Below are 27883 nucleotides of genomic sequence, written 5' to 3'. Positions count from 1 at the left end.
CAAATATCTAGTGCATGAAATAGAGACATTTTTAGTCTGTAGTTTTCCTTCCACGTGTTCTCTTTTCATGATTCATAAGCCTCTAATGTTTGAAGCACCACAATAAACAAACGTTATGCAGTTACTCTTTTCTTTATGAAAGCCACAGTTAGTGTATTTCTCATTCCTTGAACAACACACAAAATAAGTGCATTCTCAGCATTTTCCACTGAGCCTGTTGGTAGTTGCACATACAAGAAAACACTTTTATTTTCTCTCTCTCTGTAAAGGGTGGTCAAACACTGGAACAGATTTCCTAGAAAGACTTTGCAGTCTCTGTATTTGGATATATTCAAAATTCATCTGGTTACAGCTTTATATGGTCCTGCTTAAGCAAGGAAATTGGAGTAGATGATCACTTCCAACCTCAGAAACTTTATCCCTCTGGGATTCTGTAAACATAGGTCTCTATATCCTGTTTATGTCCCTCGGATATATCAGATATGTGTGTGTTTAATTGTCTCCTATGCACTGCTCTGCATGTCCATTGATTTTTAATTTTGTTTTTGTTTTTTTAAACTTTTCATATCATGATAAGTCTAAAGTTTTCACAGATTTCTGTCTCTGGTTCTTTTCCAATGAAAGCTATAATCTCTCTATTCATACTGACTGCTATGAAAATGTCAGCTATAACTCCATATATTCTCATATGAAGACTTCCTAATGAAACATTTTTAGAATAGCCACACATGTCTTGTTTTAGGAATCACTGGTTAGTTTGGTTTTTTCCCTCTTCAATTTATTCTCTAAAATAAAACCCTGAGGTGATTATTTTGTGTTTTTTTACTTTAGAAGAAAATTAAATTTAAAATTAAATTTAGAAAGATGGTTTGTAACACTGCTTGTACTTTATTTCCTTCATTGTCCTACAGAAAAAGATTTAGGTTCATTTTAGACAGTGGTTATATTCTTTTGTCATGCAAACCTGGTGTTTGAGGCCATTATCCTTCTTCGTTTTGCGTGTTGTAATTAGAAGTTTTGATTCAGAAACCTTTTGTTCATACTGTTGAGTAACTGCAATATTGTGGAACAGACTTCACTTGCAGGCTCATTAAAAATTTAGGGTTTAGAGAGTTTTGATCCTTTATAAGTATTAGTGCCTGTGTTTACAGGTGCACACACACTTATCTCTGAAACCTATCAGCATTTTAACACAATATGAAATTCTGTGTGAAAACAGATTTCAAAACAATCAACCTTGATACATACACAAGCAAAGAAGCAGACAACATGAAGTCATAGTCTCACACATCAGTCTTACACTGTGAGCTCTATGGTAAGGCTTTCAAAAGGTCTGAGCACCAACTACAGGTGCAAAAAGAGTTATAAATGGCATTAGACACCTCTGTGGGGAAAAATTATTTCAGTCCACATTTTCTGAATGAAAAAAAATCAATAAAAACGTTGTTTCACTTTGTGCTTGTTATTTAATTAAAAACATCTCATGTTCAGTAAGCTGTTAACATCTCCTAGGCAAGATTCCAAGGAAGTATTTGGAACCACAGATGAGCTTCCTTACTGGAGGAACTGTTCAGATGGTCTTCAGACAGTGTTTTCTGCTGTCATTTGAAATATTCCGTGGTATCCAGCATGGGACCAGCTCATTATAAAATAGCTCTACATTGTCTCAAACCTCTCTAGAATAGCATGTGGAGACCAAGTGAAATTCCCCTGTGTGTTTTTTACAAACCTATGTTTAAGGAAGCTCAGTTTTTCCTTTGTCCTCAGGAGGCAACTATAACACGTAGAGTACCCATGGAGAGTGATTCAGTTCACCCAAAGAAGTGTGTTAAGTGTTTGAAATAAATAACATTAATGCCATCATGAATGCATTTCCCATAGAAAAATATATGTTCCCAGGAAGAGTACAGTACCATTTCCTATAGTACTGTTTGATTAAAAATGTAAATTATATGGAGAATAGAGGGTATGCATCATGGACAGATTCATAAAAATATGTATGGGCAACATACCTATAATCTCTCACTGAGTCTTTCATTTTCCCTTCTTTTACATGAGTAGACATTTCATCTCCAGTTTTGGTTTTCTTTTCAATGGAAGTCATCACAGCTATGAAGGGCTTTGTTCAGTTACCTAATACCTGTGAGAGTTCCTAGGGTATCTAAGGCGTCCATAAAATACTCATCTATATTACAGAAGATCTGCAGGCAACTTATGCTCTTCTGAACCAAGAAATCCATAATGCAGTAGATGTCTGTGTGCTGAGAACTGAATCAGTCCTAATTTTCTTATATTGATCTTTATATTAATAAAAAATAATAATGTTTGGGGTTTCTCAGTGCTTAAGAAAAAGGACCAAGATTGCATTAATGTACTTCTGATGGTTTTAATTAGCAGTTTACTTCATAAGCCAGTCCCAAGGTAAAAAAGAACCTCTGAAAAATGCAATGTGTTTTGTTGCTCCAAGAAGAATTTCAATGTAGTCACAGTTTTTACAAACTAATTTATTCTAATATCTATAGAGGAAACAATGTAGTGGTGGAGAATGACTGTTTTCATCTAAACAGCTGAAAGTTTCATAGCTTCCAGTGGCTAAAAGTGATCATAATCCACTTCCAATCTTTCAGAGAAGTACACTTTATTGGAAACAATGAGTATGACAATATGCCCTAAAAATAGGCAGCATTGGAATGAATGGATTTATTTAAGACTTATCTATGCTTTGGGAAGGTAACTTGCTGTTGTTCTTGTAAAACATTGCAAATGTACACTTTATCAATATAAAAAGTCATTTGATCACTTAATACTAGTGATAGAATTTCCAAAGGTAGTCAAGGAAATGAAGAATATTCTACACATGTGGCTGTAATAGTGTGGAAAAATTACTCAGTACAGTCAAGATCCACCAAATTTTGACATTGACATTAGGCAAGGTCATTTCCAACCACTAAATTCCAGGATTTTTTCCTGATTAATTTCCAGTGACTCAGTGCTTAAAACAAATACATTTCCAGCGATATATATGACAATTAAGCTAAGTCCCTCAATAATCTATCAGCTGCTAACTTTTTCTGGTGATCTACTATTAATATAGAATGAAGACTCATGGTTTACAGATAATTTTTTGTTGAACTTACTCAATTAGAACTTTGGACACAGAGATGGAGCCACAAATAAAATTGAAAGCTAAAGCTAAAATGAATCAAGGCATTGTGATGTAATGTATTCATTTACTAAAAGTTAGAAAATTTATTACAAGGATTGAGTTATCAGTGCTGAATTAAGCTTTTTAAATTTTTGCACAGATTACAAGTGAGAATTAATAGCACAGAAAAAAATAAGCTTTGTGAGCCAATAGGAAACATTGGTAGGAAATATGTCTGAAAGCATATCACACTTTGGTTTAGGTGCCTCACTTGTGGTTGCACTTAGTGGCCTTTGCAAATCATGTATTTTCTGTAAGAAACATACCCCAAACACAATGCCAGTCGCAGTCTAGGAGGTATTAAAAATAATGTTTAATAGACTGCTCCAGCTTGGGTCCCCCATGGGGTCACAGGTCCTGCCAGAAAGCCATGGGTCCTCCATGTGCTGCAGGCAGATATTTGCTCTGCTGGGATCCTCCATGGACTATAGGGAGACAAACTGCACCACCATGGTCTTCTCCATGGGCTGGAAAGGAATCTGCTTCAGCATCTGAACATGTTCTCTCCCTTCTTCACTGACTCTCGTGTCTTCAGAATTGCTTCTCACATTTTCTTTCTCCTGTCTCTCCCAGCTACTGCACAGACTTTTCTGCCTTTTCTTAAATATATTATTTAAGAGGTGCCACCAGTATCAGGGGTGGGCTTAACTTTGGTCAGCCCAAATTCAGTTTGGAGATAGCTGAAGCTGGCTCTGTCCTACATGAGAGCAGCTTCTGGTGTCTTCTCACAAATGTCAGATGAGAGAAAAATCTATCTTTGTGGCCTGACAGTAAACATGGCTACCTGTAATGTGAACAAACTCCTTGTTCCATTTCTAGATATATTTGGACGTGAAGGTTCTTTGGTTTGGTATTCTTTGTTTATCCTATTAGTATTTCTAATGTAAAGCAAAAGTAAGAGAATTCATGTTTCCATCAGATTAGATTCCTTCAGATCTGGGATCCAAAATATATGTGTGTATATATACATATTCTAGAATAGAATTGGTATTTCCTAAAGGCATTTTAGTCCTGTTTTGGTTATTATTGCTATTTTCATTAGGGGTATTTATCCACATAATTAGGAAAAATCAATAAAATAATGGCATGTCTAGATGCAATGCAGAAAAAAAATGCTTTTATATAAGACAGTGTCCCATGGCTTATCAGGAATATCAAATTTAGTGAGATGAATAATTCAGTATTAAATTTGCATATAAATTACACTTGTAAACAACCATAATATCAATAACTATAATTAATTGCATCAATCATAAAAGATGTGATTATATGTTTAAATAAAATAAAGACTACACGTTTAAAACACACCTGGATAATTTTACATGAAAGAACAAACAAGACAAATTACTTTCAGAAATCTGGCAATGAAGAGAGTGTGCATCTATCTCACATACAACTAAATATTTCTCCTAGGTCATAAAACCCCTTTGTAAAATATCAACAAAATATATTGACTGCTGAAGATTTGATCTGCTATTTGCATATATATTACTATACTATAACATCTAAGAATTTAACCATTTGTTTATGCACACTTTATTTTGAAAATTATTTTTATTAGGAGAGGGATTTTTAGTGTTTCTTAAAAAATGCAGGATGGCATTCTTTACAAATGTCTTTTTTCCATTAAAAATATGACAAAGGTGATAGTAAATATTCATAAATATTTTTATATGCATTTATAATTTGCATAAAAATGGTGAGTTAGAAGTTATGAAAATATTCTAAAGTCAAACCACTAGCTGCTCTGACAAGTTCATTCTAATATGCTTTTGATATATAATAGATTAGGTCTAATCACTTCTTGCAAGAAACTATGCATGATACCGGTTCTGCAGGCCAGAGGTTGCTCCCCAGCCTTTTATTATTCAGCCACAGAGATGAGCCAGGAGATGGTAAAAATCATTTAACAGATCTTGGATCAGCTTCAAATTTCCATAGCCCACTAAGGCTGCATCCCACCTGCCTATCGGGATGAAGTATCAGAGATTGAAATATCCATTCCTCTTTTCCTCTGTAAGGACAGATTAATGTACAGCCAATGAAGGAATTGTGATGTATTTGAAGAAATCTCAGCAAATAATCAAAGAACTGGACAGCCAGGGCATAATGGCTGTACCTGCCTTGAGTTAAGACGCAACTTGCAATTCCAATCTGGCTTTCTGTGGTCAGTCACACTGCATGCTGTACAGGCATTACTGCAGAAACAAAACAAGGACAATACAGAGGCATTGACAGACTCAGATAAAACTTCCATCTTCATGTCTAATTTTGAATATATGAGCAAAACATATAGTCACATAAAAATTTCATTTCACTTAAGCTTAAAACTTCTGAAGAAACTCAAATACTAGAATTTGTATAGAAAAAGAATAAAATAAGCTTCTTCTTTACTGTTCAAAGAGCATCTGAATGATGAACTTAATCATATGCTTCAGTTTCAGGTAGCCCTGTGAGAAGCAGAGAGCTGGCCTCAGTGATCCTTATAGGTCCTTTCCAACATAAAATATTCCATAAATTATGATTCTATTTCTTGACATTATGTAATGGACTCGGAGCTCTTAGAATTGACTTGCAAATGTATTCTGAGGCTCTGGTCTGAAGGAATAGAATAATGCTCCCTGACAGAACAAACACTTAAACCATAATAGAGCATAGAGAGAAAGGTAACACGTCCCACAAACTAGATGAAAAAACTTTTACTTTACTGGTACATACCTTTGGGATTTTTGATGTTTGGGGTTTTATTTTCATGTTTGAATAACAGTGATTTCAAATACTATTGCTGCATAGGAATAGTTTCATTTTCAAATAGGTCCTTATCTAGGTTCACAGACAGCTACATTTAATGCTCTTGCTGTAGCTGCTGAAGTTCCAGTTATTTTCAGTGGAGTTGGTGGACTTCACTGTTGATATAAATACCCATGAAGATGGCCTGGTTTGAAAAGTCAATTTACTGAACAGAATAAAATGTCTGCTGAACAGTACTGATGGGAATTCTCTGCCAACCTGGGAGTTTGAGGCCTGGGAACTGGGGTTGGGAACCAGAAACATCTTTGAAAATCTTAGCTGGCATCTTTGAAGTACTACTGGGTACCTAGAAATCTCACAGTAGCCTTGGTAAGCGCAAAAGCAAGGGAACTGCAATGTCAATTTATGATCTGAGAAAGCTGGGACAGTGTGGTAAAATAAAATTGGTGAGATTCTGTAAAACAAGTCATGCAAGGATGCATTTGCTTGGGATAATGTAGGAGAAAAAAATAGAAAGGTAGAACATGAAAAAGTGCAAAAATCACTGCAAGCAGAATTTCAGGAGTGGCAGAAAAGTACTGGGCTTCTCACAGAGACATATGCAACTGCAAACATTTTGCTGAGAGCTGTTAAGCAGGAAGCTGAAGATGTTTTACAGTGTCTTAGAGCAGTTCGAGCAACTGTCCTTTGAAGCTCAAAGTTCTGATAAAAGTCAGCTGTTTTGGGGTTTAGAAACTAGTCTCAGACCTCTGGCTTTAACACAGCCACAGCAAGAACATAGAGGGTCAGTCTCAGGGAGTGAGACCATTGAGAAGATACAGATAAGGTAAGAAGGATGATTCCAGGCCTCATGAATCTGGTTCTGGCAACAGCTTTCCTACCCTTTCTTTGTTACATGAATGCAATGCAGGTGGAGCAGCATCTTTGAACAGTTTTTGTTATTCTACTTCTTTCCACTGTTCAAACTTCTAAAACACAATTCCCGGCCAGAAACAAAGGCCCTTCCCAGGTCACAATGACCACTACAATCTACACTGCACAACAACTAGTGGAGAAATAAAACATGGCAAAAAGACCAGTGGCAAGTCATTACCAAGCAGGAGCTGGAGCTGTTTTTCTTGATAAGAATGAGGTCAAAGAAATATTTCTGGCTGCATGCCCTGTAATACATGAGCCCCCTTTGGGACTCACAGAAAAAGGGTATTGGTGGAGATTGTGTCAACAATTTTCCAGTCAAGCCCAATTAAACCATATTTGCTGTGAATTAAAGGGGTGGAAAGGTTTCCAAGCATGATTTTCAACTTGGCTTTTGCTGCCACCTTTGTGATCTTCACCAATATTCAACACTTTATTGTTTAGAAATTCTATGCAAAGTTCAGGAACCAAAAAAGTAGACATTAAAACTTTCTACATTTCCACCTGCTTCTAGGAAGCTTTCAGACAGTTTGATCAAATTGTTCAGAAAAAGGGTTCATTCAGTGTCAGAGGCCTTAATTGATATTATTTCCCATTAAAAAAATCCTTATTTTGAGAGGGTATGCAGTCTTAGTCCTTCATTTTCCTCAGCATTGTTAATAATGCTCAACAGAAACTATAACCTTCCACTCACTATAAAGCACTGTACCTAGAGGTTTTTTAGCAGATAGGACAAGAAATAGATACATATTGGACTTAAATAAATTACTGGAGTTTAGTAGAAGAAGCTTTCTGTTATGCAAAAAAGTAATTTGCTCACCTAGCCCTCATTTGTTTATATGGCTAGGTTTATCCCTCTATTAATCTTCACTTCATTTTTGATAGAAAGATTAAAGAGGACAATACAACTCTCCAAGCCTCCACTAATCTCCCATCTCTTAGAGCTCCAAAGGGAGAGCTAAATTGACTGCTGCAGTATATGTGGCTCATGAGCCTGTAGAGAATGTAGCTGTGGGAAAGAGAACAACATTTCAATAAGATGAACAGTTTGAAAGCATGAATATTTTCTTTCTTCTGTTTTCAGAGCATTAATCCTCATCATAATTTTGACAAGGTTTTACATAGTCCTGATTTGATTATCCTTTCTACACAACTATAAGAATGTGTTTAATTATTATTAGATATATGCTTTTCTGCCTTGAGCTCTGTGATACTTTGAATGTGTCAAAATCCTTCATATCAGGGTCAATTTATATTTTACAAGTGAAAAGACTGAGGTGAGGCTGATTTGGTCCCTAAAATAGTGACATATGCATGTTGGGAACTAAAATGTAGCAGTATGCCTAGTCTTCCTTGCATGGATATAGTACCATTATTTGGAATTCAAAAAACTGGTACTCTAATTGTTCAGATCCAAGACTTGAAGAAATTCATGGCAGCCTGCATGTAAGGGAAAAATAAACTGCTCCCTGAGACCTTAGTGGCAGCCTGTGTCTATTGTGGGTATATATATCAGTGAGACTGGTTTAGTGAACGAAAAATTACTTATCAATAAGAACGTCAGTATTTAGTTAAGGTATATGTACAACTTTCTTGAAAAATTTCTGACTCATTTAGACAGTGAAAAAAGTTATGCATGATCATTTTAAGCAGTTAAACTTCTGCTATTGTATTTCAGTAAGAGATTTGGCCTTTTTTCATGTATCTTAATCATTAGAAGTATCTGATTTTAATTATCTTTTCTTTTTCAAAGAAACTGCTCCTCGTATAATAGTTGGAAGTTATGGTTGGTGAATATTAACCTCATCTATATGTTGTGTACTCTGTGAGATGACATCAATTTTAGTATGTGATCCATCCACAATACAGAGAACTGTTTTGAAAAAATTGCATCAATTTGCAAGACAACATACTCAGTACTTTTTAAGGTAAATTTCAAAATGGTTAGTGTTTATGATCATTCTTATGCTACCTATAAAATGAAAAATATTGTAGGATAAGGATTATCTAAAACTGAAATGGAGAAGGTGCTAACCGGGTGATTTATGCATTATATATCTTTCATTTGAGTCTTTTCTTGCTATTAGGAGACTTGATTTAGTAGCTGTGACATTTTCATCATAAAAATGAAACTGAAACTTAATTTAAAGGAAGCATTTCTAATTTAAAATCTTTTTTGTTCTGAAAACTTTATAGATTTACACCTGTGTCATGCAGTGTTTCATAGGAATTCTTCACCCACGCTTCAGAGAGCTTGCTCTGTCCATTAGAATGACGAGGAGGAAAGGGAAACAGATAGAGGCCTAGAGAAATAAAGATGATGAAATGTTGCACTACTTCATGAGAAGAATGTACTGATGCCCTTCTCTGGGGAATGATGTGTCAGAAAATGAGGAAGCAATAACAGAAGAACTAGTTTTGAAGAAGGACGCTACAGTGCAGTCAAATAATTCCATTTGAAGGAGAGAGGGGACAAAACACACAGAGCTTGACAGTAGCAGCAGCAGACAAATAGAATAAAAGGATGTGCAGAGTATTCAAGACAGAAAGAGAACTGTGGTGAAAAATCAGATACTAGGAAGGAATCAGAAATTACTCATTCCACTGAAAAAGACTGAAGATGGAATTAAGAAAAAAAGTGACAATGAAAAATACTCAGGGCAAGGATGCAGAGAGAAAAGGCCTCATCAGAGATATTGGAAGAGAAGAGTTCTCTGTCTGTGGATATTGCTATCAAATGGGGGAAGACAAAAAATTGTCTTACAGGGTTATAGGAAAAAGAGACAGATACTGAAAAGCAGTATAAGAATATGAAATGGAGAGGAAAAGTTTGATGAGCAATAAAAAATAGAATATGAGGATTTTAAAATTCTTACAAAATTGATTCTGCAGTTTTGATTTGGGGAAGAGAAGAAAAATGTGTTCAACATACATGAACAAAAATTTAATGTGAAAGTTCAGGGATGTTTTATGGAAGCATCCTATTATTTTCTTAACCTGTGACCCCAATGACAAATTCTTCAGAACATTCATTTGTGATTTTTAATCCTTACTGATTCACATAGTTTCTGTTATGTATGAAAAAAAGATTTCCTCCTTATCTTTTCATATCAGGACCAAATTCAGCAACGGAAAACTTACAGAATCTCCCTTTTTTGTAGCTTCCACAGTTATCAATCAGTTTGGCATTCCCATGTAGCAGCCCCTGACAGTTCACACCAGCCAGATGCTGGTCCTGTCTGACCAGTGGGCTGAAGTACTGACACTTGGGGAAGGTGGGTTTGTCTATAGCAGGCCATACATCAGCTGTAGGTTAAGCAACATCTGCCACCTCACGTCTGGCTGCATCTTATTCATGTAGTCAATCAAATTTCAGGGTAAATCGGTGTGAAGTTCATCAGAAGTCAGTACTTTGCAGTTTGGGAAGAAGATTGACCTCACTTGGATCCCAAAGTACCTGCAAGAGAAAAAAAAATCTCTGGCAAAAAAGATACATTTCTGAGCATCAGGGAAGGAAGAAGCCTGACTGTCTTGGTGGTTTGTGGACTCTGTGTTGTGGCAATTAGAGCCTTCCAGAAGAAATACATCTCCTCAGTGAACACTAAACAGAGGACAGGTTAGGACAGGTAGGGAGACAGTGGAAAAGGAGAGTGGCACAAGACAGAGCAAACATGAGCAAAACTGAAAGAATGCTGAGAAAAGCAGGGGGCAAATAAAGCCAGGACTCAGAGATGACAGGCACTGTGAAATAACCTGTAGGAAACCACTGAAATAGGAGCATCTTTATTATATTACTTTTCTCTAAAAATAATAATGTCACCCTCCGAGAAAAAAAAAAAGCATAAGTAAGAAATTTCATTTGTAAGTCGCCATAATAAGATTTTTTCCCTTCTATTGTTTCTTTTTTCCTCTTTTTTTTTTTTATTTCTTTTTTTTAATTTTCTTTTATTTTTTCCTCTTTTTCTCCAGGACAATATGTGTTTATTCTACAGACTCAAATGCTTGAATTTTGGTGCTGTATTCAAATAGTCACTCTAATACATGAGTGGTAAAGAGGTCCCAGAAAAAGCCATATATTAACTATATATTGCTTGATAGCTTAATTTCAAGCCATAAGTGATATTTGGAAGGGTGGAAGGTTGAGTCATATCTGCTTTTTCATTAACTGTTCACTACAAGTCACTGATAACAAAGTTACCTGGGTTGCTAGGTTTGTCTCTGATTTGACTAGTATATCTGTTCCTATGCTAAGGGACTCTTCATTCATTGCTGCCTCAGTCAAAATTATACTGTTTTTAAAAAAGTAGTTTCTCATTTCAACAGTGACTCCTGCAACAATAGAGCTGGCATGCCTTTCCTATTGAGTGACAATTCAGCTGATTGATTCAGAGAAAGCAAATAATTTTAAGAAAATAGTGATTAAAGAAGTAAAGGAAGAGAAGATTTTATTTTTACCAATACCAGCTTGAATAGCCATCCATGTAAAAGCAGACAGTTGTTTTAATGATGTTGATCTTAACTTGCTTTCAAGAAGGGGGAATGAACTCAAAATAAATGCCTTTCTCTTTTAACTCACTAAGCATTTTCTCTAGGCCAAGTGCATGTCTTTTCTTGTTATCTGTTGAAAAGTTAAATTGCAAGCAACTTAATTGCATGCCTAAATAGATAAGCAATTGTCAGTGTCTACCATGAAAATCTCATCCTTTTGAGAAGGTAGTGCTAAGAATCAATATAAGACAGAGATAGAACAGAAAAAAAATATGACTTAGCTATAAATTTCTTTTTATTTACAAGTGTATTCCTAGTTTATGCCCTTACAAAGCAGTATCTTGAAATGGGATTAAAAACATAGTGTGAAAAGATATTTTTTAAAATGACTTAAAACTACATATAAGTTACAGACCATTTTCCTTGAGAACTCTTGTGATAAATGTATTGCAACTGAGTGGAAAACATATTCCTTTTCCTGCTGTGATTGCACATTTGTACTCTTGAGTGCAGGCACATGTATTTGCAATTTCTTCCTGACAGCTTGATAAACCTTGAAAAGCTAAAAAATAAAAAATAAAAAAAAAAAGGAGAAGAGCTTTCCTGCTTAACTTTCCGAATATACTTGAGAAAAACTACAAACCTAATAGTTTATAAATGATGCCAGTAGTTTCACTGTTTCTGTATTCTTCCTATTACATAATGTATAATGTTTCATTTTATAAAATCAATAATGTAAAAATAAGAGAGTTAGTGGTTCAGAGAATAGACAGAATTTGTATTTTGGTCCTTTTGTTTGGTGTGGTGGTCGAGGTGGTTGGGGAAGGGGCTGTGTGGGGGGTTTAGGGACTTCTGTAAGCAAACACTGGGGCTTTTCTGTGCTGATCCCAGCTTGTTCCAGCCAATGTGGAATGGACCCACTCTAGGGTGTCAAACAAGATGGTGGCACTTGAGGGAAAAATACATTTAAGAAAGAGCAAAGTTCTGGCTGAGAGGGAGAAGGAAGCAAAGGAAGTGTGGAAACAATCTTCTAAGCACTAAGGCGAGATAAAAAGGAGCAGGTGGAGGTACTCCAGGTAATGGAACAGAGAATCCTCTGCAGCCCACAGAGGAAAACAGGCTGGAAGATATAGATATTTCCTGAAGAAACTACAGCACATGGAGGATCCGTTTGGAGAAGGCAAAGTATTAGAGGGAAGAAGTGTCAGAAAGGAACTGTTACAGATTGACCAACACCCCATCTTCCCCTGCCTTGTACCACTCAGCAGGTTGGGGACCAGATAAAAGGAGTCAGGAATGGAGAAGAAGAGGGGATGCAGGGGAAGGTGTTTTAATATTTTTCTCAATACCCAAAACTACTTTAATTGGTTGAGGGGAAAAAAAATTCCCAAACTGAGTCTATTTTGCTTGTGATGATAATTGGCAAGTGATCTCGCATGAGATTTTTCATCTTATTTTCCTGTCCTTTTGAGGAGTAGAATGAGAGAGTGTAGAGGGCATCTGTGTTGGTGTCTGGCAGCTGGCCCAGTTCAGCCTACCATTGCCATGAATCAAGGTATTCTCTGTACCTGTGCGTACTAATCATCTAGAGAATAATAGATCCAATACAAGTTTTATTTAATGTTGATCTTAGCATTTATTGTTATCATGCTTATCTGAGGTACAGCAATAGAATGCACAGACAGAAAAATATATGATGTCACTAAACACTTAAGCCAGTAATTGAAAAATTTAATATTGTAAATATCTGCATCTCCAGGGATTTTGGTTTTTTTTTTTGAAAATGCATAAGTTGTATGTATTGTTCTGCCAGGATTAAAAAGAATTTTATCTAAGCACTCCATAATCTAAATATAAAAGGAAGATGAAGGGGAAAGATTAAACAATATAAAAACCCAAGATATTGTAATGAAATAATAATAATTATGCTCCTTCTGTGGTCAAATGGTAGGTTAGCTTAATTAAATTAATGTATACAAAATGGAAAGACCAAGTAGATTCTTATTAAAGTGAAGTATAAATAAGTATTTAAATTTAATTAAAATTATTTGGAAAAAGGTAAAAAATATCAATGTTCAGAGCAAAAGATGAATACTTAAGATATTCATTCTGATTTCCACTAGAAAGAAAAAAAATATTTTATTGACTAGTTATAAATAATATTTGAAAAAAAAATCATTTGGCTAGGTTTCTGTTCTAGAATTTTCGGCACATTTTACCAGCTGCAAACAAGTTTACTCCATGACCAATTTAATTTCTCCTCTCTGAATTGGAATTCTGTCCATGACTAGAATTTTGTATTTAAGATACTTAATAGAAGGCTTTGATCTTTTTTTTTTCTTGCACATGAACAGCTGAAAAGTGTTGATATTTTTTCTTACATTGGAAAATGTCACATATAAAATAGGATTTCATTATAATTGCCTGCAAAGTCCAATGAAAACTAGGCCCTAAATGATGCATGTATGCCCCTCTTTTTCCTCCTCTACCACAGACTACCATGTGTACATAAATTCATTTTCTGTTTACATAGAAATTGAACTATATTATTGAATTTTGCCTGTTCAGCTTTCTCTGCTGGAAAACAATGACACTGCACCTGAACTGAACTCAGTCTTCTGTGTCCTATCTAATCCAACTGATTTTAAGAGAAAATATTCCGAAAAGTTGTGGGACTAGTTGTTATAGAAACATCTACAGTTTTCATTGGCCTCAGCACAACTGACAGAATTACTTCAGCCCAGCTCCTGCTTCAGAAGGCTGTGGATGATGCACTGTTGTCTGCAGTTAATGACGGTGTTATCACCTAAGAAGTCCATGCAACAGATGTTCCCTATGTTTTTTGACAATTAAATAGTTTGGGTATTTATGGACTGAATTTATTCTGTGAACCATTAGCTCAATGTTACCCAAGGCACACTTGAAGGAAGTAATTATGATGCACTGTAATTATATAAACAGAGATACTTGAAGGTATTTAAGCACTTTACTGTTGTTATCTTCTAATTTCAATGAAATTAGCAGTAATAAAAGAACTGGGTGCCAAGTTCTTTGTAGTGAAATCTGATTAGTAACACCAAAAAAAAAAAAAGAAAAAGAAAAAATCAAACATTAAGTCATGAAAATGTTATTACAAATAAATATGTCCATTAGAAATTTAAAAAAAAAAAAAAATCTAAACCCCAATATTTCACTAGTTGCAAACTTTGTTTGGTTCACATTGAAATCTGTGACACGAGCTAAGAAAAAAATTTATCCCAAGCTAAACTTTGAAACCTGTGAAATATCAGGGCAGTATCTTTTAATATAGTTTTGCTCTGCCTAATTTTTGATGCTTAATTGAGACATCTAAAGGGGAAATCTTAGAGTTGTAGAATGGTTTAGGTTGGAAGGGATCTTAAAGATCACCTGCTTACAACATCCCAGCCACGGGTAGAGACATCTTCTAAGAGATCAGGTTGTTAAAGCTCCATCCAACCTGGCCTTCAACACTTCCAGGGATGGGGCATCCACAGCTTCTCTGGGCAACCTGTTCCTGTTCCTCAGAACCATTTCTGTAAAAAAAATTCTTCCTTACAGCTAATCTAAATCTCTCTTCTTTCAGTGTTAAGCCATTAACTTTTGTTCTGTCATTACAGAATGAAGCCTCTCTATTATAAGGCCCTTTAAGAATTGAAACTCGTCACCAAGCCCTCCCCAGAACTTTTTCCTCTCCAAGCTAAGCAACCCCAACTCTCTCAGCCTTTTTTCACAGGTGAGGTATTCCAGACCTCTGACCATTTCTGTGCCCTCCCCCAGATCTGCTCCAAGAGATCCATGTATTTATCTGTGCTGGAGATGCCAGAGCTGGATGTAGTGTTGCAGGTGGGGTCTACAGAGGAGAGAGGAAGATTCCAGGTTCTGTGTGGGTATAGACACTTCTGCAAGCTCAGTTCTTGATAGTACAGCTTCTGTAAGAGACAAAGAATGATTTGAATACTTCACTTCTCTACATTCCTAATGACTATACATAGACGTTGCAGTCCCTGAGTTCCATGGAAAAATGCTCTTTTTCTATTTCCCAGGCAACAGAAATTTTCTTGAAGACCAAGGAATGATCATCTGTAGGTTATCCTGGCTGTTGGTGTCATACTATTAATGTGACAGAAACTGACTAAGATTCCATTTTTCTACTTCTATTGTGCATCTACTGCTTACATGAAAATATTGCTATACAGAAAATTGGCTTCAAACTTAATTTCCTTAGGTCATTTAAATGCAAGACTGTATTACTGTCATGTCCTTTATCATTTTTTGAACAGCACGACTTTCAGGCATCTGAATTTTTAAGCTTTGAGATCAGAATTTAGATGAAATATGACTACACTAAGAGTTTTCACAGAGCTTCAGTCTCCATAAGAAATTAATTTATGACTCATAATTGTTGCATCATATCTTTTCTGCTGTTTTCTTAGTCTGTTGACATTTCTGAGGTCTTTCTGAGGGTACTGGGCTTCCCACATTAAATAGAGATTCTACATTTGTGACCTTGGAGTATGGATTCTCCTGCAGCCATTGGAGAATGCAATGGCTGCTGAGATGGACGCTGCAATACTCCAACAGCTGCTTATCACAGAGAATGTCTTTCATTTATCATTTGCTGCTCATTTTTGAATTAAAACACAAAAAGTGTTCAGAAATTCTGAATAGATATGTAATCAGAGAGAAGCAGTGAGGATGAATGGAGTGTTCTGTTCATCTAATTAAACTTTCCATTCTTTTGCCTCTGAAATGTCCCCGTAGTTTTCCTACTGATTCGTTTGGAACAAATTATGCCCTAGATAAGTGAAGGCTGCTGATAGCATGGAACTGTAGCATATGACAATCTAAGTAGAACCTTCCATCCATTAGCTCAGAAGACTTTGAAGAACAAAATAATGAACCATTGTACTAGGTTCTTCATATGCCTGCAAGTGAAAAATATTCCTTATTGTAGATAGATATTGTTGCATTAAACTAATCATCCTTCATTATTCCATCAATAATAACAAATATGTACTGATTAGTAGAAAGATGTACTTGTGAATATCCTTGTCAAATGACAAGTCAAATCAAGTTCTATGAAAGACCATTAAAGCTAAAAATCAACAGTTGCCAGAAGTTCCTGTGAAAGTAGAGACTAAAGAGAAGCTGAAAAGTTAGAGATACATCAAATACTAATCCTTAGACTTGCTTCTTCTGTATTTCTTCCAGTAATCTAAACACCAGTTCAAGAAGTAATTGAACAATGCTCTCAGGCACCTGAGAATTTTGGGGGGATCCTGTGCAGGGCCAGGATGTGGGCTTAATGATCCTGAAGGGTCCCTTCCAACACAGCATATTCCATAAATCTGTGATTCTATAAATCCATAGCACTGAATAGAGCTTTATCAGTGGTTTTAACCGTCATACATGACAAGATATAAATAATTTAGTCACTCACTTTCTGGAGACATAAAAATATCATACATGAATTCATGAATTACACTTTTTTTTGCATTACACATTACTGCTAAGGAATAAACAATGTACTGTGAAAGAAAATACGCCCACAAGACATATTTCTGGATATTTCAGGTAAGGCAAGCTATTAGGCAGCTATGTTGATCAACTTATTGCAGAAACGCAATATTATATGCAAAAAATCCCCAAAGTTAATGTGACTAAAAGGCTAAATTTTACTCATGACTTCATATCAAACTTCATAAAAGAATCCATTAAGCCAGATGTGCAAATTGCAACAACACAGTCAGCTCACAAATAATGGAAAGATGAAATATAGATTTATCTAAAGTTTTTTCTGAACAAAACAGAAAGTACTAGCTTTATACACCAATAGTTCTTTCCATTACAAAAATCTTATCTGCCTTCTATTAAATATGTATCCAGAAAACAATTTCATCCCTGATTGTGCTGTTACTAGCTGTGGAACAAGTCCGAATATAAGGAACAGGATGACTTGCAGCTGATAAAATGAATTTATTAAATCCTCTTTTCACTTCCTATTTCAGTCATGGTTTTGCTGCTGCCAGCACTTTCCCTGATGTGATGCTTAGCAGTGACAATACCAATTGGCACATACACAGATATAAATGGGTGAGAGACAGACAGGAATTGAATGGAGAGCAAGCAGTGGCATTTGGTAAAGCCAGAGTTATTGAGATCTGTTTGTAAGTGGAAAAGCTTAAAGATTAAAATCTTGTGAAAAATATCCGATAAATTTACTTTATTAATTTCAGGTAGAAACTTAATTTCCCTCAATATTTGCCTTAAATATGTTGAGCTTTCTTATTATTGTTTTCTATTGATCAAATCCCCTGAGCAGGAACGATTTTTTTTTTCTTTTAAAAAAGTGCCTACTCAAAAGGTCACAAATAAACACCCACACCTATCATTCCTTAGCTAAAGTTCCGACATTTTTTTCAACACTTTCCACCTTTTTTAAAGCAAGAGAGGAGTAAAACTATATTTCTTTTCTGAAGTCTGTGTACACATGCTATCTTTCAAATGCAATAAGTCTGACTACACCATACATCACCTAGTGGTATCTAGAATTTACCATATCAGTTGTTCTTGTGTAAGTTTTCACATTGCAGTACAGCTGTGAGAAATCAAGAGAGCAGAGAAAGAAATAGCCTGGGTAGTCTAAGGGATACAGATAGAGGATATTCCTACAGAGGTTCTATGGGCAATCCATGTTAGGACACTGCCCTGGAATTTAGATAGATCTGGAAATTGCCAATTTAATCATTGCATTAGTTTAAATGAATGTAGCAATTAAAATGGATTAAAAAAATGTAAAAATCAGAGAAAAGAGAAAACAATTTTAAAAAGGAAGAAGAATGAGAATGTGCATTTTAGTATGAAAAATGAATATATATATATATATACTTAAAAAAAACTTGAGGAGATAAGACACATTTGATTTTCTTTTCTCATAAAATTTTATATTTAAAATAAAGTAGTATAAATGTAAGAAAACCTCCTGTGACAAGTGTTCTTATTTTTAATTAAAAGAAATAACACAATTCATGTTATATAATAATAGTTATAATACCCATGCTATAAAGTAATAGTTAGTCCATAGGTTTGAAAACAGATCTCGTAAACCTTCTAATTATGTTGTCTATTATTTTTTTAATTTGGAAACTGAACACGTACTTTTGAAAGATAAATATTCTTCATATTTCTAGAGACATTCTAAGAACTATGGCACTTCAGAAAAAAATTTTCTTGAATTCTTAAACAAAAAAAAAATGTAGGTATTAACTTTGACAACACTGCTTTTCTGGCAATATGCAGCAATCATGTTTAGTGAAGAGGGAATGGAAAACAAAGATGGATAAGCAAAAGTCTCAGTATTTCTTTAGTTTGATTTTTTTTCACTTTATTTTCTCTTAGGGCTTTGGTGAGGGGAGTTTGGGGATGGTTGTGGGGGCTTTTTGCTGGTGTTTTTTTGTTTGTTTTTTTCTTTCTTTTTTTAAATTCAAACAAAATGGTATCTCATTTCCTATTAATGAAATTCAGTAGGCTTTGCTTCATATTTTTCCTTCAAATCATTCTATTTTTTATTGTTTTGGTAATTCTCTAAAGCATAATTGCATTATGACTGGATTAACATTTCAGAGTATAAAACAAATATGTACCTGTTTACATTTGTATTTTAAAATTCCAAATAAATAAAAAGTTGCTTAAAAATATTAGGGGTTTTGAGATTTTATTTTTACATCAGCCATTATTCCCTCAATAAAAATACTCCCATGTAGCCTTTCTCTCAAAAATTTCAGTGGATTTGTGTTTTTTTCCCATGATTATGAGCTATGAAGTCCTTTATTCAATGTATTTTTTCATTTTTATTTCTTACCTTTCATAAGGACATCACTTTATGAAGTCAGACTTTTTTTTTTTAATTCTAATTATAACATTCACAACAGCTTAATACCTTTGAAAAAGAACTGCACTCATTACACATACATCTTGGGGGCCAGATGGAAATGTAGTGTGAACAACCATGCATATAATTTAGATTCCAAAATTCTAGAGAAAAAACAGAACTGCACTTACTACAAAAGAAGAAAGGGAAACCATGACAAAATTGTCAATAAATCTTTCAAAACATAAAGGAAGAAAGAGGAGAGTGCACAAGGAGTTTGTTATGCACTCTTTTTCTTACACAGGATGCGTGTATGAGAGGAAAACATCTACAAGGCTTTATTGCATGTTCTTTGCTTCCAATCTTAATCATACAGAACCTTGTCAAGCAAAGGAAGGAAGAGAGATATAAACATAATTTATGCTTTCTTAAGCAAAAGATAGATGTGTAATATTTTAATACTGAAATGGAGAAAAAATCAGTAAAAAATCTGTTTAGCAGTAATCTATATTGCCACGTCTTCAAGTGTGCTAATGTATTTCTTTGTTATTCTGCCCACATTTTCTTCTCATGTAGAAGCTTTTAATCAAGAAAGACCTCTGAAGCAGCAAAGTGAATCTTGTTTATTTATAAGAAGTTCAAGATTATATATTTATCACTTCCTTATCCTATTTTTTTTCCATTCAGCATCCCTTCAATTGACATATAAATGTGTTTCATGTTTATTGCAGTCTAAATAATTCATGACTGAAAAAGAACGAAGCAGACATTCTCATAAATTTTACCGTATTTTAGTTTATGTGTTTTTGGTTTATTTATTTATTTTTACTCTATTATTGTAACCAATAGATGTTCTGGTGTGTTTTGCTTGACTACTTCATAATAATTCCAGATTGTCCCTGTGGGATATTGCAACTGTATTTCAAACATAAAACACTCAAAACATATTCTAGCTGAAAATTCACTGCTTTGTGCTCTTTAGTTTTAACAATACCCTCCCCATTGTTACCAACTATCAGATAATTAATCATAGTCACTGATATAAAAAAACAAGTATCAAGAGGAAAATTTCTTGCAGGGGACAAGACTGATTATATGAAATTGTATTATACAGCAAAACTGAATTTGTTTGTTTGTTTTTAAGCAGGAATACTGAGGAAGCTTTTGTACAGCCCCAAGAGAGGCACAGAGGTATCACAGTCATGCTCTATTTACAAAATTACAGCTAATGGGAACCACGACAAAGGAATGATCCAAATGGTGACCAAAAGCTGAACTTTGCTTGATTGGCTTGAAAATATATATTACTTTTCCTGCCACCACGTATGCTAATGAAGTAAAACTTCATGTGTATGAAAAAAAGCTTTATATGTATGACAAAAGTGTCTCAAACGCCACCTTATTATGAAATAACATCAAATGAAACTTCATCTTTTCCCAACTCTCAAGAAAAACAAATATAACCTGGGGATAGATGTGAAGAGGGAAGAAGACTCCTCCTCTGTATCCTGGGGTGGTCAGTGAGCTGTACCCATCTCCCTCAGTTTACCTTCAAGTAAGCTTTATTCTACAGTAATATTATTGATTATGCTTTCTGATATCAATGTATTTATCAACAGAAATTTCTGAACCTTATCCCATCACAACAATCACGCTATGTGTGAGTCTGGAATCTTACTGTATGTGTCTGGACTTAACATGCAGCCCACACTATTTCTGCAAATGGGATTGTGGTTGTGAACAAACTTACAGTGTAACCGTGCTTTTAGTGCATCTGACACCTTACAAGACTTACAATGCCAGATTATTTACTCTACAATTTTATTTGTGAAGGTCTCCTGGGGAGTTGATCAGACAGATACTGTAGTGACTAAGAAGGGGAAACCACCCCTGCACCCACTGCATCTGCCGATAACCCTGAAAGAAGGGAGTTGCCTTTTCTTAAATTTTTACATGACACAGCTTTCCTTTCCCATTTATTGGGAAAGGGTTGGTATTTTGGGAAAGGTTTGGGAGGGTTGCTGTTTTCACTGTTTCTGGGCCTGCTCATGTTCTTCCAGTTTCTCTTTGTGTCTTTTATCACTTTCAACTCCAGCTGAATGTTGGTTTTCCTAATTCCCTCTTGGAATACTTAAGCCTTGCATTTAAACTGCTCAGTAATCTGTCCACGTCAGCAATCTATACCCTTCATTAATCTGTGTCTTTTCTCCTTCCCATCTAACCCTTTTTTGCCTTTAGGTTGAGTCAGACATTCTGGGCCGGGTTAAGATGAACTTTCCTATTTCTGATTGTTTTCTCAATGTTGAGGATGGGCTCCTCTTTTGCATTAAGGACATTGTCCCTGAAGCCTCCTTGAAGGAAAAGGCTACTCAGTGAAGTGGTGGAATCAACACCCCTGGAAGTGACCAAAAGGCATGTGGATGTGGCTCATGGGGGAATGGTTTAGTGGTGAACATGATGGTGCCAGGTTAACAGTCGGACTTCATGATTTTAAAGCTTTATTCCAACCTTAATAATTCTATGAGGTCTCATGGGCTTCTTTGCCCTTCCTAGAAAGGAAGCTTTTCAGATTCTGATGAAACCAGTATCCATCCTTTTTTAAGGCCAGTGTCTTTGATTTACCTTCTGCTGTCCTGAGGATCTTAAATTCTACTCAGAGTAACAGCAGCCAACACCTCCTTGGCCAGTTCTTTTTCCTTTGTGATGCACCTCCTCTTTTTGGTCCATCCAGTTTCTGCGTCACATATTTGCCTCCTGGACAAAGGAATGCACCTACCTTGCCTGTGCTCACTATACCCTTCTTTCTACGAAATCTGTGGTTGTCAGTTTCATTTAAGAGTCAGCTTCTAAGATAAAGAGATATCTTCTGTCAGTTAAAAAAAAATACACCATCAGAGTTCAATTTCATCCTGTCCCTCTGAGACCTCTGATTACATTTCATCTATTTAAGATTTTCCTGAGCATTATGCCTGTTGAGAAGAGGGGTAGCTGCAGTACTCAAAAACATCTAAAGATAACAGATTTTTTAAGAATGAGCCCAACACTACTTTTATACATAATTACCTCTTTGTGTTTAAGTTAGGCGCAGCTAGATCAAATGCCTTCCTTAGCTCAATTTAGTCCTCTCTGAAAACATGCTGAAGGGTAAAACAGACCTCTTTTTGTTGATGGAGGTCGCAAGGCTTCTTTAGATCTGTGAGTGGTAAGGCAGAGAAGGGAAAGGTTGAGAGATAGAAATGGAGGGGAAGAAATGCAAGTTCATAATCGTGTTCAAAATACCTCTTAGATGTAATTATTTAGAAATAAAATTGAAGCCTTGTCTGATATTCTGTGCTGTAATGCCCAAAACTTTGCATTTTGAGTGAGCCTATAAACTTTCCTTGTGTGGAGTTAAAACTTTGTTAGGTAAAGCACCTTACATGACTGAAGCAGACTTTTAATTCTGTAATAACTTAGTACAAGTATTTGCTGACCAAATTTTTACACCTTCAGAGAGATAAAGCTTAGATCTTGCTTAAAAAATATTTGAAAGGTATATCCTTATAATGTATGCATTCATTGGAAAATCTTTAGTTAAATTTGCAGTGTTTCAACACAAATATTTTATTTTTTAAAGTATTTTGCAATTTAAGTCTTATTTTTAAAGCTATGGCTATTCTTGTGAATTACATGATGGAAATGCTGACGACTGACTATGGAGATATTACACTGGAACATACCATGAACTCTCAACCACACAGGTGTGAGACAGCAGTATAACCTTGTGCACTAAAATATATCTCTCAATCTTCACAAATACTCACAAATTGTATCTGGTAACATTATTTCTTCCCCTATTTTGGCAACAGACTCATACTGCCCATTCATGAAAGGTAAGCACATCCACTTTACATCAAACTTCAAAGTTTTAGTAGAAGATAGACAAGCACTCAAAATTCAGAGTACAAGCAGAATAAAAAAGGAGAAACACTCGTCATCAGTAATGGAGTATTTACCAAGTGAAAGGAAAGCTACTAGTCTACAAGCTTTAAGGGAGTACACAGAGAAGTGTTTAGACTCTGCTAACCTGACTGACTCCTTCATACCAGATCTGGTGAGCAACTTAATGTTGGTTACATGGAGTGGCAAAAACACCTAACAGTTTTCCAATTGCTAACAAGAGCCAAAATCCCTTTTTTTGCTAGAAAAAAAAAAAATTGTATTCTTAAAAGACTGATTCTGATTCAGCCCAGTTACTTAAAAAATTAGTTTCAAAATGAAATTATGAGTTGCTATTGCAGTCCACTGCTAATAGTTTCTGGGTCACTTGATGAGAATTTTTTGCATGTAAGTCAATCTCTGTTTGTATACTTTTGGTATTATTTTCGGTGCTGGGTTTTTTTTTCTTTGTCTAATTCCTGGTTCCAGTAAATTGTTCTTATTTTAACCTTTTGACTTTTTTGTGCCTCCACCTGTCAACTCCATCCCCAGAGCAAGAATGGGGAGGAAAGGGATGGGGAGCTAGCTAGTGGCACATGGTTTGGGAAAGTCTCAGAGAGGAGAGGGCATAAACTGGGGAGGGCCACTCCTAAACAACAGCACATCAGAGTCCTAAACAACTGAATTTATAAATGAACATGAAAACTTCAAATCCTCAGGCACAGTTCACCAGTAATTTGCTTGAATGCCCTGTCTAAACTGGTCACTCACTATTTTTTTTCTATTTTTTTGTTTGTTTGTTTGGCCTTTTCTTTTTCTCCTTCTAAATTTGTACATACATTCTATCGGATTTTCCTTTCCCCTTTCAGTTCTCATGAATTTTCTGTGAGACCTATTCAAAAGCATAGGAAAATATAAATGCATAAATGTGGACACATGCACACACAAATCATATATATATCTTTCATCAATATGATAACTAATTTAAAAATAATTTGTTATATTATCAGAGAAAGGTAGATTACAGCAAAATGGCTTTTTGTACTTCACATATTGCTTATAGTCCTTCTATTTTACAATACACATTTTATTAGCCAAAGATGAAATGGTAGTTTGTAGGAAATTTTTGTGGAGCACAGACACCTTTGTTCATACTCTCACACAGGTTTTAAATTACATATTATTGTATATATGTTATATTTTGAGGGAAATAATATATAAGTAAGAATTTCCCTAAGTTTTCTATTTTATTTTACTCTCAGTAAATATTTACTCTTAGTTGAGAAGTAAATCTCAACTTCCCTGATATTTAAATGATAAAAAATGCCAACAAAACCAACCACAAAACAAATAGGAAACTTAAAAGTCTCTTTTTGTACTAACATTATTAGTAGTCACAGAACTTTGAAGGAACATTTTCTAGTCATATTGATAATGAAAAACATAAATATTAATTAAAAAATACAAATGAGAGGATGCAGTTTATATAAAGATCAACATAAAATTTTCATTTAGGAAAGGGATTAAAAATTTTTAGTTGGGTAAATATTTGAAAGAATTTTGAGATCATATAAGTTTATAGTGGAAATAAAGCAATTTGAAACTCTAAAGGTGTTTGATGAATAGCATTTTAATACTGAATAATAATCTTTCAGTCTGCCTAAATGAAAAAAAACCTACACAGTTATGTCTGATGGCCTCTGAAACTATTTCTTTCCAACACATTAGTAGCTGAGTGGAGTGCAGAATTTATAGCCAGTTGGCTCTTCTTGTATTTGGACATGTACTATAAAAGTATCATACTTGTAGCTGTCAACATCTTGATATTTCTTTTATTCTTAAAAAGAAATGTGTGTTTTGTTATATCACAAGTGTTAAAATTTACTTCTGCTAAGAGAGGACTAGTAAAAAGGAAGTCTGTGAAAGTGTCTGCTTTTTTTTTAGTTCAGAAAATGTGATTATTGCTAAAACATAATTTATTTTCTTTAACATACTACAGGCATATGTAATTTAAAAATTGGCATTTTTTAAAAAATCATGCACTGGTGTAACTACAAACTGCTTTTATGCAAGCACTGTAGTGTATACATCTATACACAGATTATTTCTATAATATAAATATATAGAAATATTTCTATAATATAAATATATAGAAATAATATAAATATTATTTCTATAATATAAATATATGTAATCACTACATCTGTAATAATTATAAAGTGTAACACCTAAATTCAGCCTTTTCCAGTGCTCTATCATCCTCACAGTAGAAAACTCCAGGAAATACTTTTCTACTGGGTGGGTTATTGAGCTATGGCACAGGTTGCCTGGAGATTTTTTGGAGTCTCCAACTTTGTTCAAAAGTTCAAAAGCCATCTGGACATGGTCCTGGGCAACTGGCTCTAAGTGGCCCTGCTTGAGCATTGGAGGCTTGGACCAGATGGCATTCAGGGGCCCCTTCCAGTTTCAACCCTTCTGTGACTCGGTGGTCCGTGGTACAAATAGTTGACCAAGCAACAACAGATTCTTTTCCTGTATAAACACTTACTTCTTTAGCAAGATTTTTGTATAAAATTTTGACCCATCTTCAATAGGAATATTAGAACATTTATTTTCTGAACTGAGCAGACCTGAAGGGAAATTCTAACAATTGAAGTCAATAACAATTGCAGTTAATTACAGCATAATCAGTACTCCACTGAGTCTTTCTTTTATCCAAAGAGTACAGATATGATGAAATCAAAATGTGCTTTCTTATTCAATAAAAGGCATTTAGCCATCGAAATACATTTCAGTCCTTGCAAAATATTTTTTTAATAGATTTGAAAAACATTCAAAATTTAAGGAATTTTCCCAGCCAAAAAAAATAGGAAGTCAAAAAAAAAAAAATTGTTTTCTACTGAACTGCACTTGAGTTTTTCTTCACTATCTTTTTTTTTTTTTTTAATCCCATCGCCTTGTGTGGTATTTATTTCAACTTTGTGAAAATCACCAGCTTAAAGTTTACTAGTAGTTTAACACAAATGCACATACAGAGCATCAAATTCCCCAGTAGCTGGCACCTTGTCCTACTTGCTAGATACTCCAATGTGATGTTCACACACAGAGGCTCAAAATAGGAAGGATATTCATAATAGAAAACAGTTAGAAATTGGATTTAGTAAGAGGATTCAGTAAGAATGTAGGACAGTCACAGTAGCATTCAGTGTGACAAGCATAATGACCACCTTCTGTTAATATGCAATCTGTCCTTTTTATCCCTCTTTTTCTAAACTTGTTCTTTCTGGGTTGGTGTTGATCCCTCCAACATTCCATGAAAATTGCTGTATAATCTCCAGAATCTCTGCTCTATTCCAAAATAGTTTTTCCCTCCAGCCCATAGTAAGTCCTATGTTCCTCAAAGCAGCATCCCTCCTAATTTCCTTGGATATACCCACTGACAAAATTTTTGAATGTCATACAATGAATTTCAGTTGCATATTTATAGGAATATAGAGAGGAAAGATGAAAGGGAGAAAAATGAAATTCAATAGTTTTAATTGGAAAATGGTGTTGTGATATTCATACTCTTTGACAGTCCTTAAAAAAAAACAATTAGACTTTAGAATGTGCATTTCAAAATTGCAAGACCAAGTTAAGTTTGGTTACTATTATGTAGATCAAGTATCATGTTTTCAAGCACCACTACTATTTTACAGGAGCATATTTTACTGAAAACAGAGGCTTGCAGCAGCTCCAATGTAGGAATGCAGTAATCAGAATACAATTGTGGCTTGCCTTGAACACAAAAAGAAGTATATTATGATAGTGTTAACAACACTGTATGTACACTGTATAACCACAATATATAAATTGTTTGTAACACCATTAAGTCAAGCTTAGGAACAATCTTTAACCATTTAACTTTAGTTTGTGACCACAAAGAAATAAAGTATATATGTCACTCGAGGTAGCAAAAGGTAACTATATTTTTTGCATATTGGTGAGAAAAAAACAATTATATTAAAAAAAATGAATGAAATAAATTCAAACATCATCTTGAAACATTTGTTGAAATCTTTGTGACAAATTTGCTTTTAAAAAGGAATTTAAACATAATAACTGAAGTTAAATGTAAAGAGGTAGTGAGATGGGGATACAAAAATTTCTTAAACATGTTTATGTTGATGTAATTTTTCTCTGAAGATTGTTGAAATACTACACTAAAAATATGGCATAAATATTTAAAAAAAAAGTGTTCCTATTTTTTATTTATTTTATAAATGTCACTTATTAAAACTGAATGAGTTTTATAGTCATGATTAGAAGTAGATTGATATCCATTACATTTTAACTGTTGTTTCAAAAAGCATTTAAGGAGTGTAAGAATGTATAAAATAAGTGAGAATTTTGACTATGCAGTTATCATTAGCTGTCAGGAGAAAATTAACATTTGTTTGCTTGTCAAGATATATTAGTCAGGTCTCCTTTTCTCAAGAAAATATAAATACTGATTTTTTTTTCTTTTGTTTTAAGAAGATGTCCTAATATCTTTCAGTAACCTAAAAAATACATAAACTCAGACTATCAAAAATTAAAGAAAGTAGAGTAGTGCAGGCAGAAAGTTCAGAAGAGGAATTTGAGTAAAAATTAACTGCAAAAACTCTTGATTGTATCAAAATTGTGCCTTGTTATGTCTCTTGACAATCTGCCTCAAGGCATTTTTGAGATGACTA

Source organism: Fringilla coelebs (genome assembly GCF_963513975.1).
Source record: "Fringilla coelebs genome assembly, chromosome: 2".
NCBI classification, from domain to species: Eukaryota; Metazoa; Chordata; class Aves; order Passeriformes; family Fringillidae; genus Fringilla; species Fringilla coelebs.
This window is presented reverse-complemented; position numbering follows the sequence as displayed.